We start from the raw sequence: 18007 nt of genomic DNA, 5'->3' as shown, positions 1-18007 counted from the left end.
CTCTCATAGACAAGAGTTCATAACTCACTTAGGATTGAGGTCGAGTTATCTATGGTCATTCAATGAAATGTTAATCTCTTCAATTAACAGTATTATAGAGAGATTAATCATATCATATAGGATACAAACTCTTTTTATAGGATACCTCCACTTGCATGTCTCCACATGAATAATTAGGGATCATATCGTTTATAACACTTTACAACTCTTATAACATTTACAAAGTAGGTCGTACTCGTAGTGCTACCAGGATAAGACACTCAATCTTATCCATATACTACAGACCATTTAGGTTATTACTTGAACATGTAACATCTATATGTCTACTACATACATGTTCAAGTTACATGAAATAATCTCGGATCTTAGTTTATTATATTGAGTTAATGCAATCTAAATGACGAATAAAATAATACCTTATTTTATTGAATAAATAATTTGTTATAATTTACAAACTATGAGAACCACGAGATTCAATGCACCAACCCCAACAATACTTACACAGTGGCAAATCTAAGATTTTATGTTGAGGGGCACAAATTCATATAAATGGTAATTTTGGTGCTTTGATGCAATACTCAAATTAAAGTAATATATAGATTGTTAAATTACAATAAACTATTGTGCATTATATCTATTTTTTTAATATAAAGACTAGATAAATCTATATATATAACATAAATTTATATTATTTTTTTTTAAAAAAATATAATTGAATAACCCAAAAAATATATACCTAAAAAAGTACAACTTGAAATCTATAGTAAACTTTTTTGTAATTGAGTAAAACAAGTCCTCTACCTGAAATATTGATTTTCTAAAAATTAGTTGCCAAAAATTTTAAAATATTTATGATTAACTTTCAAAATGTAATATGTTTTAGTTAATGTAATTCAAATGTTTAAATATAATCTTTTTTAGATGATATTATTAGTTTTCAAGTTCTAACGTCTCAGGCCCAAGATTTGAACCAGGACAGCTCCTTTCAACATGTTCTCACTCATATGATTCTTAAGAAAATTCTCAAGAGACAACAAACATAGGATTGCTTCAAGCTAACAAACAAAACACGCTTGACTGTGGAGTTCCTATGGTTAAGCCACTGAAAGGAGAAAGCTATACGTTATTAGTAAAAGTAGTAACTTCCAATTCTTTTAAGCCTTTCTTAATCATATTTCATGTCCTCATAATCCATCTCATTCAGATTTGATATCGGTTCTTTCATGTCTTCCTAAATTCGGAGCGTTACACAAGTCCTATGTAAAAAGTAAATTCAAATTATTAATGAGACCTAATTTGAAGATTTTTCAAAAGTTCAAAGGTCGAATTCAAATATTTGCATGAACAAAAATTGAATGCATATACCGAAATAGTATTTTAATCATTTTGTACCTGATAGATGAATTTATAGATAAATTTAAATTCATTACAAAAATTTTAAAATTGTTTATTTTATTTTAAATATTTATTTTGAAAATTTTAAAACTTATCAATTAAGTAACTAAATAAGTGATATAGAGAGAGATACACGGTAAAAAGTCTTAATTTTTTAGTTTGGAAAATAAATCTATATTTTATTAGAAATGAAAACTCTACTTTTATTTACTGAAATCAAATTTTGGAGTATAAGCAACGTTTAAAATATTTATTTCGACAAAAATATCGAAGTCTAAATTTACAAAAAAAAAAAAAATGATAAAAATATTGATAAAATGTCGATCTTGGTAGATATTTCTAGAAAATTAGAAAAATAAAAAATTTTTAAAAAAGTAAATAAGTATTTTATGATTTTAAAAAAAAGTTTACATGTCTCTAATTATTTGTATTACATTTACATTAGTAATGACATTGTATTCTTTTTTTTTTTAATGTTTCATGGATTTCTACACTCCATTAGAATATCGGTTCGCCCCTATATGTCAATGTCAAACCTATAGAAACAAGACATGATGATGGAAATTTAATACTATGAATACAAGTCAAAAATGAGGAGAAGAAAAAAAATAGTTGTATCTGGTATGCTTGGAATGCATGATTTGTAATTTGAGGGGCACTTGCTATTAAGATAGAGATGTCCACGAGACGGGACAGGGATAGCTTTCCCATCCCCATCCCTGCTACCCATTTCATTCCTCATCTCGCAAAATTGCCATGAGAATCGAGACGGAGAGACAGAGATTCTCCACAAGGAATTCACAGGGATCGGATTTCCTGCGGGAAATTTTTTTCCGTTTGATTTTTTTACACAAAAAAATAATTATTAACTCAAATCACTTTATCAATTTTTTTACTTAAATAGTTAAATATCACACTCATATGTGAAAAATATATGATTAAAATGTTTAATTTTCATAATTTCTAAAAATTAAAATTCAAATATTACAACAATATATCCTCTCTACTTAATAACAAATATATATATCAAATAAAAAATTATATATAATTAATTAACTTTATATATAATTACATATATATTATTATAAACATAGTTTATAAATTATATATATAAACTGACTGTGAGTTATATATCACAATGAGTTTATGTTTATAAATACAAAAACAGAAATCAAATATTATTTATAGAGGAAACTTAGATTTAAAATTCTAATTTGATTTTATAATATAATGAGATTATTTGAAGATTTAATGTGAATTAAAAAAATGTGATTTCTTTTTTTTTTTTTTCTTTAAATGTGTGAATGTCAAAAATAGGAAAAATGTGATTTAAATTTTTTTTTCTTATAACGGGTGCATGCCAAAAGTAGGGTGAAAATGTGATTTTTTTAAATTTTCATGGCATGCATGGTTCTCAAAAAACAGGGATTTACTCCATCTCTTTTAACGCGTGAATGCCAAAAAACAGTATCAATTTATTTATTTATTTTTTTTTTATTTTTTTTATTCTTTTCGTGATTCTCAATATCAAATAGTATCAAAATGTGATTTGTTTTTCTTCTTACGTGCGATGCTTAAAATTAGGAAGAAAATATTTGTTTAATGATTTAAAAGTCAAATTGTCAAATAAATATAATTCTATAACCATCATTTAAAGGGGTAAAAGAGGAAATAAGAAATTTCTCCTCTGCAGCCTCTTTTTGGGAGTATAGATAGATAATCCTCAATTAGTTTTTTTTTTTTTAAAAAAAAAAAATCTTATTTTGATTTGAAGGATTTGATTATCATCCTTATTTCAATTTTTAATTTAAATTGTTTTTTTTAAATCATTAATAATCATCTCTTAGTTAAGAAATTAAAGAAAAATCATTTTGATTTGGATGATTTTCCTCTAAATTTTAAATTTTAATTTAAACTATTTTAAAAAATCTAACATTTGGAGATAACATTTTCTTAGTTAAAAAAATTGTATTTTTCTTCAAAATTTGAATGAAAAATTATCCCCTTAATTTCAAACTTTAATTTAAACAAGTACTGTTTTTTTTTTTTTCATTTAGTCATAATCTTCTCGTAGTCAGAAAAAATAATTTAATGCTTATGTGACTATCTTTTTAATTTCGAATCCAATGTATACTAAATATTTTTTTTCTATTTTTATAAATTTTCGCATTAGTCCTTTAAAAAAATATATCTTTTTTAATTTTATCTATGTGATTTTATTATTCTTTTAATTTAAAATTTTGTTCCAGTTTTGATTTATACCAGAATATTATTTTTTCAATGCAAACAGAAAACCTAAAAGTCTGTTCTGTTTTAGATCTTTAATGATACTTTTTTACGAAAACAAAAACCCTAAAATATTATCCTTTTGTCAAGAAAAAATTCTAGACTATTTACAAAAATAATTTGAAAAGTGAAAAAAAAAAGTACAAAACATGTAAAAAACTACGAAAGCATATAAAAAATAATAAATTACACAAAGTCATTCTGTATGTTTATAAAATTGAAAAGTGAACAAAAATTACATTAAATCATTCTATTCTCTGCCACTTTGTCGACTTTTGAATTACTTGAATCTCGAAAGTAATGGTTTCTCCTCCATCAAATTGATAGTAACAATTGTTTCAATTTTGATTAGAAGTTTGGTAAACAACATAAAAAGAAGCTCACAGATAAATAAGTTTAAGAAAAACAAAGTAAAAAAAAAAAAACAACAAACATAAGAGATTGGTGTAATATATCACACGAGAAAAATTGGAGAAAAGGCATGAAACTGCTAAAAGAAAAAAAAAAAAAAAAACGTAACGACAATTGATAGTGGTAGTGTAAATTTCTTCAATTTATAGAGATAAATATCAATTCATTTGATCTTAAGTCAAATCTAAAAAATAAAAAATAAAAAAAATTACCTAATATATCTCAATAAGACAAAAGAGGAAATAAAAAATTGCTCGATCTATTCTCTTTTTAGATGGTATACTGGTGAAATATTAGATGCATTGCATTTATACCTATAAAAATACATACTATAAATTGATTTAGAAGACAAAAATGTATGTAGGTTATCAAATTTTAAAAATATTTAGATAACTTAAAAGTGTTAAAATTTTGAATAATTACAAAAATGTAATCGTTGACGACATTGAGGAGAATTACGGGTTATTTTTATTTTTATTTTTGTTTTTACAAAATTTTAATTTTTATGTTAATTATGTTGGTTAGTTTGACTTTATAGTTAGAATCATTGAAATTTATGTACAGTTGGAATTTATAATTTTGTTTTATTGATTTAAATTTTAGGTTTTCGATACTACTAATTTTCCAAGTTTAATTTATATTATATTTATTTATTTGAATTATAGATGTCAAATAATTAGGTAAAATCATGAATAACTTTTAATTTTTAGAATTTGTTATGATAATAAATTATACGTTGTTATTCCAAATGCCATATTGACAAAAACTCAAGCTAACTGATTCATCAACTATTCATGAATTAAATTTAGGATGATTATGAGTGAATTGAGGAGTATTTATTTTAGAACTATTTAAATATAACTAATAACCTCTCATTGAAACCATTTATTTGGTTGTGATAAAAAAAAAAAAAAAAACATTTTGTATTCTTTTCTTTAAACATCTACATTTCGTCTACACTCGAAATTTCATATTTTAATCTATCTAAAATATCTACATATATATTTTCTACTTTTTTTTTATTTGGATTCATGATAATTAGTTAAATTTTTTATTTTATTTTTGAATTGAATGATTTGATCATTGTGATAATCCTCTTTTAAAAATATTTTTTTAGGAAAAAAGAACATTTTTTTTTTTACATTAGATGAATTGATTAACCTCCTCATTTTAAATTTTAATTTAAACTAATATTTTTTTATGTATTTTTTAAAAATTTCATGATAACCATCTCTTAGTTAAAAATATTATTTTGATTTGAGTTATTTAATTATCATATTAATTCCAAACTTAAATTTAAGCTTTTTTTTAAAAAAAAAAAAAAATTGTGTGATATCTTGTAGATAAAAAAATCATTTTAATTTTGACGTGGATTACTCTTTTTTTTTTTTTTTTAATTTCAAATGTTAATTTAAACAAAAATACATTTGTTCTATTTTGTATAAAATTTCGTAAAATCATTTCTTAATTAAAATTTATTTTTCTATGCAAATAGAAATCTAAAAACTACTCATTATTCTTTTGCTTTCCTCTTAATTTCAATCTTTATTTCAAATAAGTATTATTTTTTATAGAAAGATAAGATAAGTAAAAGATAAATTCTAAGATATACATAAATGTCTCGAAAAACAAATTGCAAAATAATTTTTGAAAGGATATATAGATTCACCAACCATATCTAATGACCTTTGGAATTAAAATCAAACTCCAACCAAATTGACATCCAAAAATAATTAAAAAAATTAAAAAAAAAAAAATTCATGGATTAGCATAACTTTTATCCATTAATCTAGTTTTGCAACTTGGATTGTCATTGGCCTATTATTATTAACAAAATTAAAAGAAAAAGAAAAATAGAACATATGTGAAAGAAAAAATTGAAAGTTTAATTTAACCAATTTATAGAAAAAAAAAATTTAAATATAAATATATTTGATTTTGAATAGAGTCATAACTTCACTTGAGAATGAATATATATATATATATATATATATATAATTTGGTCAAGCCTTCCATTTAGATTTTGTTTAATGTTTCAATTTTTTAAATAATTTATTATATATGATTAGAGATATTAAAATATTTGAATTTAGTATAAATTAAAATTAACAAAATGAGGAAAAATTTTAAAATAAACGCAAATCATTATAAAAACTCTAACCCAGCCTAGAGTGAAAACAAATTATTATCAAACTTTAGAGGAATCATCAAAACTAAATCTAAAGAAAAATTTAGAAATTAATATATTTTTTATTTTTATAACTAAAATGACCTAATATAGCCCTAACTATCAAATAAATTGGGCAAAAAAGGAAATCAACTCAAATAAATTGATAATTACATAATTATCAACCTGAGAGAGATTTAAATGTCTGGAATACATAAAATTGCAGCTCCCCACACCCAATGACAGGAAAGGTGCTGACCAAACACAAATGGCAGTTTCAGCATTTCATCTATTATGGAGTTGCTTCGTCAACAAAATTCCAACAGCAACATCAGCCTGGCTCAAAACTCCAAAATTTATGAAAGACTTTGGAAATCTACTATTCCAAAGAAAGTCAAAATCTTCATCTGCATTATTTTACATAAGAGCTTGAACACAGTGGAGGTTCTACAAAAGCGATTGCCTAAACACATGGGAATCTATTGCCATTCTGGCTGGTGGATGGTCTTAATCGATCAAAGTTGTTTAAGGATTGCAACCCAACTTCTATCTCTCTAAATTTGGCTGCCATCATGTAATCTATTGCTTAATTATTTACCTTTATCTTTCTGCTTAGGCTTTCCTCTAGCCCGTTAGACTCTTTGTACCCAACGAATTTGGGAGTGGATATGATGAGAGTACTACGAATGTGTCAATTTAGTTGAGATGTTTTGATGCACCTACTGACCCATAGTCGTATATTTTTTTAAAAAAAAAACAAAAAAAAGAAATCAACTTAAGCCCGTGTGTGCGCGCGTAAAGATTGTTATAAATTTGGTGTTGAAAATATTTTTTAAGGATGTTGTGGCAGTTGTCCTTTGAAATATTCGTCAATTTCTAAAAAATTAAAATACGGATACGTCTAAGGATGCGTCATTTTTTAATATATTTTTTGATATATATATATATTTCTAAAAAATGAGGATACTATTACGTTGAAGATACATTTTCTTTTCTTTAAAAAAATATAGAATATAGATAAATTTAGCATACAAGTTAATAACAATAGCACAAAATAGAATACAAACACTGAAATACAATACAAAAAAGCAACATCCAAGATGTTGAAGTATAATAGTTAATAAAGAAAAGTGACTCATATTGCAAAGAAGAAGAAGAAGATTAAAGGGAGAAGTATGAAGATAAATGAAGAACTTATTGTTGAAGAATCACTAGAAGTCTGACTTCTCCCGACGTCACATTTCATCGGAAAAGTGTGGAGAAAGCCTCTCCCGACGAATAAAAGGTCGTTGGGAGTTTAGTCGGGAGAAACCCGTCGGGAGAGGATTTCCCAACGCACTTTAAAACGGCGTCAGGAGTTATTCGGGAACTCCTGACGCACATATAGGGTGTCAGGAGTTCCCCGAATAACTCCCGACGCCGTTTTAAAGTGTGTCGGGAGATCCCAAACTCCCGACGGTTGTTCTATGCGTCCGGAGTTCCCGAACTCTCGATGGTTTTATTTAATACGTCGGGAGATACAAAAACTCCCAACACAGTAATATATGCGTGGGGAGTATTAAAATTTAATCTATCGTTTGTAATTTTTTAAAATTTGATCTGAAAACCTATAAAACATATTAAACCAAATAAAGATTCACATAATTAAAAAACGAAAATGAAGTCCATATTATAACAAGTACATAAAAAATTACAATATCCAAATGAAGTCGATACTAGAAGTTCATGAACATTCATATAACAAATACATAAAAGAAATAAAATCAAACCAACGTCTAGAACACAGCAGCATTCTACAATAAAACAAAAATATTCAATTGTTATATGTTCAAACTTCAATACGGGTGGTAACCACCTCCCACGACAAACATGTAACCTCTCGAACATAAAAAACACACAAAACAATTAAACAATGACCAACATACATAAAACTCAAACTTTGTCCCCAAAATGGTTTAACCCAATCTCAACGCACACCCCAACAACACGTAAACATTCATAAACACACAAGAACTCCGAGTTCAAGGACAAGACTGGTGTAATAAAACTCTACCCACCCCCACAACAAACATGGAACCTCCTGAACATAAAAAACACACAAAACGAGTAAACAATGATCAACACACATAAAACTCAAACTTTGTCCTAAAAATGGTTTAACCCAACGCACTCCCCAACAACACATTAAACTTCGTAAACATTCATAAACACACAAGAACTCCGAATTCAAGGACAAAACGGGTGTAATGTAACTCTACCCACCCCCCACGAAAAACATGGAACCTCCCGAACATCAAAAATACACAAAACGAGTAAACAATGACCAACACACATAAAACTCAAATTTGTCCCCAAAATGGTTTAACCCAATCTCAACCCCTCCCCTCTCCTCCCCCACCACAACACATTAAACTTCGTAAACATTCATAAATATTCTACCTGAAATGCTTCACTCTCGAATTAACCTCAAATGTTGTCTACAAAATTGATCATTTAAATGTTATATCAAAGGAGATACTCTAGAATTTAGAAAAGGAAAAAGTTTGAAACGTACTTGCGATAGTCTGTTATTTCTTTACAATTGTTGAGAATGTACCAATGTGCAATACGCTTTTCCTCTGTTGATAGCGTCCGTAAAGTTGACCATTAAAGGACATTTCATTCTCAATCCTTCCTTCATTTGCATTTTCGTTTTCAATTGGAACTTGTAAATCGTTTATAAGATTCAACATCTCATTTTTTTTTTACAGCATTACTCTCTATAATATCTACTTCAACATCCTGTATTGAATGACTTGTATGACTTCTAGATAAGTTTACTGGCTCTCCATGATATACCCATTCACAATATGAGGGAGATATTCCATATGTTAATAGATGTCGTTCCACAATATCTATCTTTTCCCAAATTGAATTCATACCATTCTTGCATGGACTCCGGAATCATTAATATGAAACCTTGCCATATCTAAGAACTGTGATACTCCTTCTCTATACTCCACTCATAACTTATTCCTTAGTTTAATCCATTCTTTATTCATCCTTAAAAATAAATATTATCTGACCAACTTGTAATCAAACAATAAGCTGGATTAGAAGACAAAGTACAAAGTATTATTAAGTATTGAGTTCCATAATTTTCATTTTTAAGGAAAAATAAACACATAGGTCCCAAGATTGTTTAAATTGTCTAACTATTTTCAAATATTTTATTTAGTACGTCTCCAAGCTTTCAATTTTATGTCTAATATAGGTCTTTCATCTATTCAACATCTTCTAAAATTTACAAGCCTATTGGATACAAAATTTAAAGTTCAATTTTCTATTAGACACAAAATTTAGTTTTATGTCTAGTAGATTTTTTAAACTTTTTTAAAATATTAAATGTATTAGGGACATATTAAGTACCAAATTGGAGGTTTAAAGATTTATTTTGTATTTTTTAGATTTATAGATTTATTAGACACAAACATATAAGCATAAAAAAGTTCATATACTAAAAATAGCACATAGCATCTATGTACTAATTTTCTTTCTCCTTTCAAGGAAAGTTCGAAATGTTAAATCATGCATGCTTAGGCTCCAAATAACCAACATCATATCATTTTCTAGACATAAAGATAGTGTTATAATCAACTTGAAACTTAAAAGAATTTTATAATGTATATCTCTAATGAATTATGACATGTTCGTTATAAAATTACTCTATAGAATTTCAGAGAATTGTAAAACAAATATATTGACGAGATCTTAACAAAATCGAAGACAATATGTACACACATTTGAATGGGCATGTTTTGTACAAAAGGATGTGAAATAATGATTTAAATAAATATACAAGATAAAATAAAATGAGAAGATTACCAGCGGTGGCGGTGGTTGAATGAGACGAGGAAACGACGGCGGTGGCGGGCAGTTGATTGCAGTTGTTGACCGAAGGAAGGAGCGACGACAGAAAAAGGGGGGAAAATAGGAGAGGGAGGTAGAGGAGTTAGGGGAGGGCAAACGGCGGCGGCGGGGGGAAGGAGGGGGAAAATGGGATAGGGAGGAAGAGAAGAGGCGGCGGCGGCGGTAAAAATATGGAAAAATGGGAGAGGGAGGGAGAATAATGGAGAAGAATGAGGAAAATAGAAGAAGGAGCGGCAGTAAGGGGAAATGGGAAAGGGAGAAGTGGAAGAAAGGGGGAAGATGGGGAAGAAATTGGGGCGGCACTGGTAGGGTTAGAGTTTTCGAAAATGGGGGGAAAAATGATGAAGAATGAGGAAAATAGAAGAAGGAGATGGGGAACCAGACCCCTCTCTCGACGTCTCCCGACGGCATCAGAAGATGACCCGGGAACTCCCGACAGGCTTTTACATCGTCGGAAGAGATGGTCTCTCCCGACTACCCAACTCCCGACGTTCTATTTAGGCGTCGGGAGAACTCATTTTTCTTGTAGTGTATCTAAATGGTTTATATTTTGGTGGACTTTGTGGGGACTCAAATGTGAAGATGAAGATTGGATAATTCTAGTTTAGAGTTTGATCTGTTATTTTTTTTTTCTTTTAGTTTTAGACTCGAGTAGCGAGCTTTTTAAATACGTTGCCTAATTTTAGATTGGGAAAGATTAGTTAGGTTACTTGTGTTTTTTCTTAAAAAAATATGCATAGAAATAGATACGTCAAATCGCGTGTCAGATACGTAACTGCAAAGTATCTGAAAGTATAGATACGTCAAATCGCGTGTCAGATACGTATCTGAAAAGTATCTGGAAGTATCGGTATCTGATGCGTGTCTGATACTGATTCTTTGTCTCACATAAAGTATCTGTACTTCATAGGCTTTGAATGATTAAGAGTATGTTCTCTTTTTAGGATTGTCGCTTTGAAAGAGTCATTGTCTAGTGTTTATCCGGAAAAACACAAATGTGTCAATCATTGAGATTGTGGAAGTTTGTTGCTGTTATTAATCTTGAGTGTTTCTCTAGATCTTATTGAAACATTCTATAGTACAATGAGAAGGGATTCTCATATTTAGGTGGAAAGATAAAAGTTTTTATCGAGAGTTATTGGCTTTTTTACTCTTAATCTCAAATTAATTAATTTTAATTAATTAATTAATTAATTAATATTCTGAAGATAACAAACTCTAATTAATTTACTAACAATTTGAGTGTTTTAAAGTGTTCATTGCATAGAACTCGAATTTACAAATCCAATGAACTTTGAATCATACAAATTGGAGCTTAAACGAATAAGGTAAAACTAAAATAAGCTTAATGGAAGAATACCCGTGTCATAATGTGGCAGAAAATTTAATTAAATTGGACTTAGTTAGAATGTGACATGTGGATGAATGGAGAAGTGACACTTGATGTGCTTTGGTTGGATTTAAAAGGTCTCACACTTACGAGGAACATAAATTTTATTGAGAGAGTCTCATATTTAGGGGAGCTTAAATGATCATGCACTAAGTTAGGTTATTCGTGTATCACTGCAATTTTCTTTTATTAATTTTTCAGATAAATACAATGTTGTAATTCACTCGGTCATTCACTAAGTTAGGTTATTCATGTATCATTGCAATTGTTGTTTATTAACTTTCGAGATAAATACAATGTTGTAATCGCTCTTATATTAGTAAATTTTCTTTCTTGGTCACAATATCCTCGAGACATAGAAGGTGGCATTGCATAACTAGGTTACCAAACCTTATATTCTATTTTTAGTATTTTGTTATATGTTTTACTCTATTGTTCTTAGAATTATTGTAACATCATGTAATTATATTGTGTGTTAGATAACTTTTCTTTCAAACATATTTAATGCATTTCTCAAAACTATTGGCAAACTCCACGAATCTATTGGACTCTTAAACACTACTAAAGCTCATAAATTTATTAGACAAATATAGGGCCTAGTAAACACTTTTTAAAATCTAAAAACCTATTGTTTCTTTATTAATATAATTTTAGGACTATTACACAACAATTTTCTTAAGATATGTTCATTACTATCAGTTAAAGCGTTTTCATTTATATTATTGGATTTGTAGGTAACTTCTGTAAATAAAAACTAAAACAATGATCACTCTTTAAAAGTATAAAGACTAAAAATTAAAAGTTCATGACGGATTAAAATTTATACTATATATGTATATTATTTTGAGTTTATTACTTTAGTGTGTAATTTTTCTTTTATCTTTCTGAAAGGTGTTGTGTAATTAACTCATAAATGTGCTGACTTTATGGATGACTTGGACTATGAGAGAAATGGAAGAAGCTAGGGGACTGGGTCAAAGGGGAAGAGCCATCTATCATTGAAATGGTTTTCTTTTTCTTCTGTTCTTCTAATCTTTCTGACAACGTTAGAAACGACTTTTAATGCAATAAAAGTTGAAGCATTTGACATTTACAAAGAAAACAACGTTGTTTTTAGTATAATCATTGAAGTCGTGGAAAAAGGAAAAATCTACCCGTTAATTACTATTAAACTAAACTTATTTAAAAGATATTATGAGAGGAGATTTTTTACATTCTCGTGTTGTCATTTCATCCTTTTAATAATTCTTGTTTTGTCCTTTGTTACAAATATTTGAAGTTGAAGTAATTTATTTTTTTTTTGTAGATGAGTGTGATCTAGACCATAGAATGAAATATCGTGATCTTTACGGTGAAGATATGTTTGAACCTGCAATCACATCATTTTCATGTGACAAATATTCATGTCGAAATAGTTACACGATAAAACGAATATATCTTTTTGTGCATGGAAATGATTTAAACCATAAATATGAAACATCACAATTTAATAGTGAATATATGTTTAGACGTACAATTACATCTTTTACCCTTAAAATTTTAACAAATTTCTATTTTATCCTTATATGCAAATAGTTACAACTATTTACATACCATTGATTCGGACAATGTAAAAGATTATTTTATTAATTAGAATCTTTTAGATATTTTGTAATTTGTTATGTACTAAAATAAAAGGAAAATTGGAGTATATAACTAGATTTGAGGTTTGTTTTGAAGATTTGGCAAATTATGAATTCAAGTCAAAATTTTGGCAAAACATGAGCCCGCACATGCCCCAGTTTATCTATATTTTTAGTTTTCCTAGCCCAGTACGTTCTGGTAATTAATTGATATACCTTTATATATACAGTGTAATAATAATATGAAACTATGAGATTTAACTAATCTACATTTACACACACAATATAATTTTAGTGTAAAATTATGAGATTTTAACCATCATTTTTCGTGATTCTTGATTAAAAGATAATATTGTATCTTTTCAATTTTTCTCCATCAATATTAGTATGTTTTGATAATTAACTAATATACAGTTACATATACAATGTAATAGTAATGTGAATATATGAGATTTAATTAATATATGTATACACCTACCTAATGAGTAATTGTAATGCGAAGTTATGAGATTTTAACCAAAATTTTTTATTCTTGATTATTACAAAATTTTGTATCTTCCTGATTTTTCTTCATCCATATATATTCAAATTTATCTTTGGTTATCATATTCGATTTTTGTTTATCATATTCGATTTTTGTTTATCATATTTAGTTTTTTTTTTTCGATTTTGTTTATATATATTTTTTATCAAATTCAGTTTCATATAATTCCTATTCAATTTTCTTTTTTGTATTTTTATCCTGGCTTATTTTTTTTTCATAGATTTTTGTTTTGTTTATATTATTACTATTAAAATGTAATATAATAATATAACAATACACCATCGAACTATAAGATCTAGGTTCTTAGTGAATTTAAATTAATTTTTTCAAATTATTGGGGTTTATTTCTTTAATATTGTATTTTTGTGTCAAAATTGATATAATTGAGAAAGTAACTATTCAATCCATGGGCCACCTACCTAGGATATAATACCTTCAGAATTTAATCAGAATGTTATAGAGTCAGGTGGGTTGCCTCATTAGATTAGTGGAGGTATATAATCTAACCCAGACACTTACAAATATTAAAAAAGTTAATTAATTTTAAATTTATTTAATAAAAGATTTGAAATTTTTGAATTTAAGTTGATAAAAGGGGTGGAATTTATAAATTTTGAATTTGAGAAAAAATGATAAGAGTCAACTTCAATTGGATTTTAATTTGAACATTTTCTAATTAATATTTTTATTTTAAAGAATCGTTTTACTATTTTTATAATTTTGAAATTTTATTGCTATTTTTTTTTAATGAAACTTAAAAAGTTGTTATTAGTTTCTTAGGAAAGATTTGCATGCTATGGTTTCGTTTTGGGCTTCCTTTAAATTGAAGCCCAATGCTTCCTTGGATATTATTTGGGCTCACTTAATAGCTTGGGCTTTTATAATTGACTTATGTAGGTGGCACAAGATATTTACATAAATAACCTAACTTGCAGCTCCTATTCTACAAGAAAGGGAAAAAGAAGTTATTGAAGAAATCATTGCAGGTCCTTGAATGGAAACGGGATCAGACCAAAATTCCACAATTTATGGAATATAAATTTTATAGAAAAAACATCCAGAATGTTATGCATTTAATTAAAAAAACACGACATGCTTGGAGAAAACTAAAACAGAAAAATGGGTTTAGAAATCCTTACTTTTGAAGACCGATCTTCAAATGAAAAACCCTCGAACTGAATGGAATACCACTACAATGGAGAACTCTGTATTCTCTGATGAGAATCTAAGAAGTGCGGGCTCTGGCTATTTTGGATGAGTGAATTTTCTAGAGAAGAAAATAGGAGGAGAATTTAGTATTTGGGAAGCTTGAAAAAATGTTACAGAACCTTTATGTCACCCAACTCAAAGAGGAAGAAGATTATGAAAATCTTTTCAACCTTTTGTTCCCACTAACATAATAGAGAGAAAAAGGGGAGGGAATTACAACTCCCTTCCTAAAAATGTTTTCAAAATTTTAAAATTAATAAATTAAATTAATTTTAATAAAAACTTTAATATATATTTATATGATAACAACTTTATCATATATTATATATTAAATTGGTTACCATATAATATATTAAACTATATGTTATATCAAATATAACATATAACTTATAGTTTAATATTGTATCCAATACAATATAACCTACAGTTTAATTCTCTCAACAACGATATTTAATATAAATCAAATTTATATTAAATTTAATTATATGAATCCAATACATATAATTAATATTTGAATCATATTCAAATATTTATTTCTTCTCAAGTAAACTTTATATTATAATGTTCAAATATATTATAATAATTATATCATATATAATTAAATAAACATAATTATATACATATAATTAATTCCCTCAATTAATTTGAACAATTCAAATTAATCCAAAAATTGATTTTCACTAATTTCCATTGAGCTACAGAGGGGACCTCATGGATTTGTTGCTTGAAGCTCCAACGGTACGTGAATAATTAATTAAACACCTTTAATCTAAGTATTCACCATCAGTTAACTATCGGGCACTCCACTAAAGAATGACAACTGCACTCTTGGTGCTACAGATATATTTCTGTGTCCATTAGATATAACTAGTCAATAGTACAATGATTCTTCATAAATTGCTCGTAAGTACAGTTGGGCCAAAATTACCATTTGGTCCTTGTAGTTACATCTAACTCCTTAAGTACCACTAATTTCTCTAATGAACAATAAATCTGAAGAAAATTGAACATGAGGATTTCCATGAGCAGTGGAATGATCGTTCCAAATTCCATTCAAAATTGAACATACATAATTACAGTACAAGAAACGGAAACTTATAGGTCATGCACAATATGAAATTACCGCATGTTTAACAAAGAGATCAAGGGAAAGATTACACATACCTTTGTATACTCATCTTCAAACTCCCTCGATCACGAACGCTCATTCAATCTCAAAGATAGAAACATATGAATGCTCGAACACTACAATCGCAACATAGCACGATCACAACAACCACCACACGAACACCGCAAACTCAACGAACGGCCTCTAAAAACCTTGACCTCAATCGAGTTGAGTAAGACACTACCATAATGGCTACTTTGGTATTCTCAGTATGAGAATCCAGAAGTGTGGGCTCTGTGTGGACTTGGTTAGAGGAAGAGACCGGATGAATAACAATCGTGTAAACGAGTGAGCAAGTGGAAGATGACAAAAGCCTATCGTATAGACGAATGCCAAATCGTTTAGAAAACGACAAGCTATCATATAGCAAAAGCCCCACGATCGTTCATAAGACAACTAGCTGAGTGAACTATCGTGTAGTGTCACTCCACAATCGTTTAGTCTCTCTTCAGCTATCGTTTAGTGAATCCTATTTACTTGACAACAAATCGTGAGTGAGTTTTTAATAATAGCAACTATCACAACAATTACTAAAATTAGAAAAACATTTTTTCTTTTATCTCACGGTTACCATGAAACTACTAATAACCTTATCACACCCCCTTCAGGGTTTACCTCTTACCCAAAAGGAGGCGTGAAGATAGTAGATGTCACTCTTTCATGACATTCATTGCCCATTCTTGCTAGTTTCCTTTAAAACAATTAATTACAGTGTGGAAAACTTAATGAAAATAACTGAAATTGCAACTTTGTTTAGGAAACCAGTTTATACGTTTTAAAATATGCTTTACAATAGTAGCCCCATCCCGACTACAAACTTTATTCTAGTAAATAATCTATCTCGTGACAGACCTTGACCACTTTCTGCAACTCGGACTCTTCTGCTACCTACAAGGAAGACATGGAAATAAAACACGAGCTTTGAAGCCCAGTGAGTGGAATCATAATTCTATAAATCTATTTCAACTTATAAACATCTTAACATATCATAATATGAGGTTACTATGCAAACCTCCATCCTGAATGAAGTTTTTCACAAACCTACCTATACACGGGGTAGATAGTTAACATCTTAAATTTAAATCATTCACAACCTTATGTGCACATAATTCTCCCTCTTCTAGGCTCAGAAGCTAGGCTCGTTGGCCTTATGACCATCCCATGCAAGGTTCTTCCTATAAGCTTAGGAACTAGACCTCTTGATCCCCTGACCATCCTGTGAGGTTCGGCTCCAAGCTCAGGAACTAGGTCTATTGACCCACTGACCATCCCGATCACATATTCTCAATCTCATTCTAATTACTCATTCACAACATAAGCATATACATATACTCTAAAATATATGCTTAATACTTAAAGGAAATACCACTCACCTTGGTAGGCTAGGAACCTTTTTCTCTAGAAGTTCCTTGGTTTCCTCAGACTCCCTTTTGAACCCTAAATTCCATATTGAACTTTAAGCTCAGATTACTCATAGTTCTAAGCCTTATTTCGAGATACTTTCTTCTATAAACATGTTCTAAAATGTCTTAGGAAGCTTACTTTAAAATTTTAGCTTAGAAATATTTGTGATTTGGCCGGAATTCTTAAATCATCAAGACTAGCCTAAGCTTACCCGAGAGCTCAACCATTCTGTCTTTTCCTCACTTTCCAACCTGATTCCTTGAAGCTTCTTCTCCCGTAGCCCTACTTTGAAAACTAGACTCTCTGAGCTTTCAGGTGGCTTTAAAATCACTCAAAACGCACGAGTATTCTGGGAGAACTCCTCGTCCTAATTTGATGCTACTTCCAGACCTCACTGTCCGACAGCATCTTCCTTTCTTGGACACGCAAGATCTTCCTCTGAATCCGCTTTCACACTCTCTTCCTACTGTTCTTTGAAGAGAATTTGTGCTATGAACTGAAG

This window comes from Benincasa hispida, chromosome 10 (genome assembly GCF_027475165.1).
Source record: "Benincasa hispida cultivar pf3 chromosome 10, pf3_genome.v1.1, whole genome shotgun sequence".
Lineage (NCBI taxonomy): Eukaryota > Viridiplantae > Streptophyta > Magnoliopsida > Cucurbitales > Cucurbitaceae > Benincasa > Benincasa hispida.
This window is presented reverse-complemented; position numbering follows the sequence as displayed.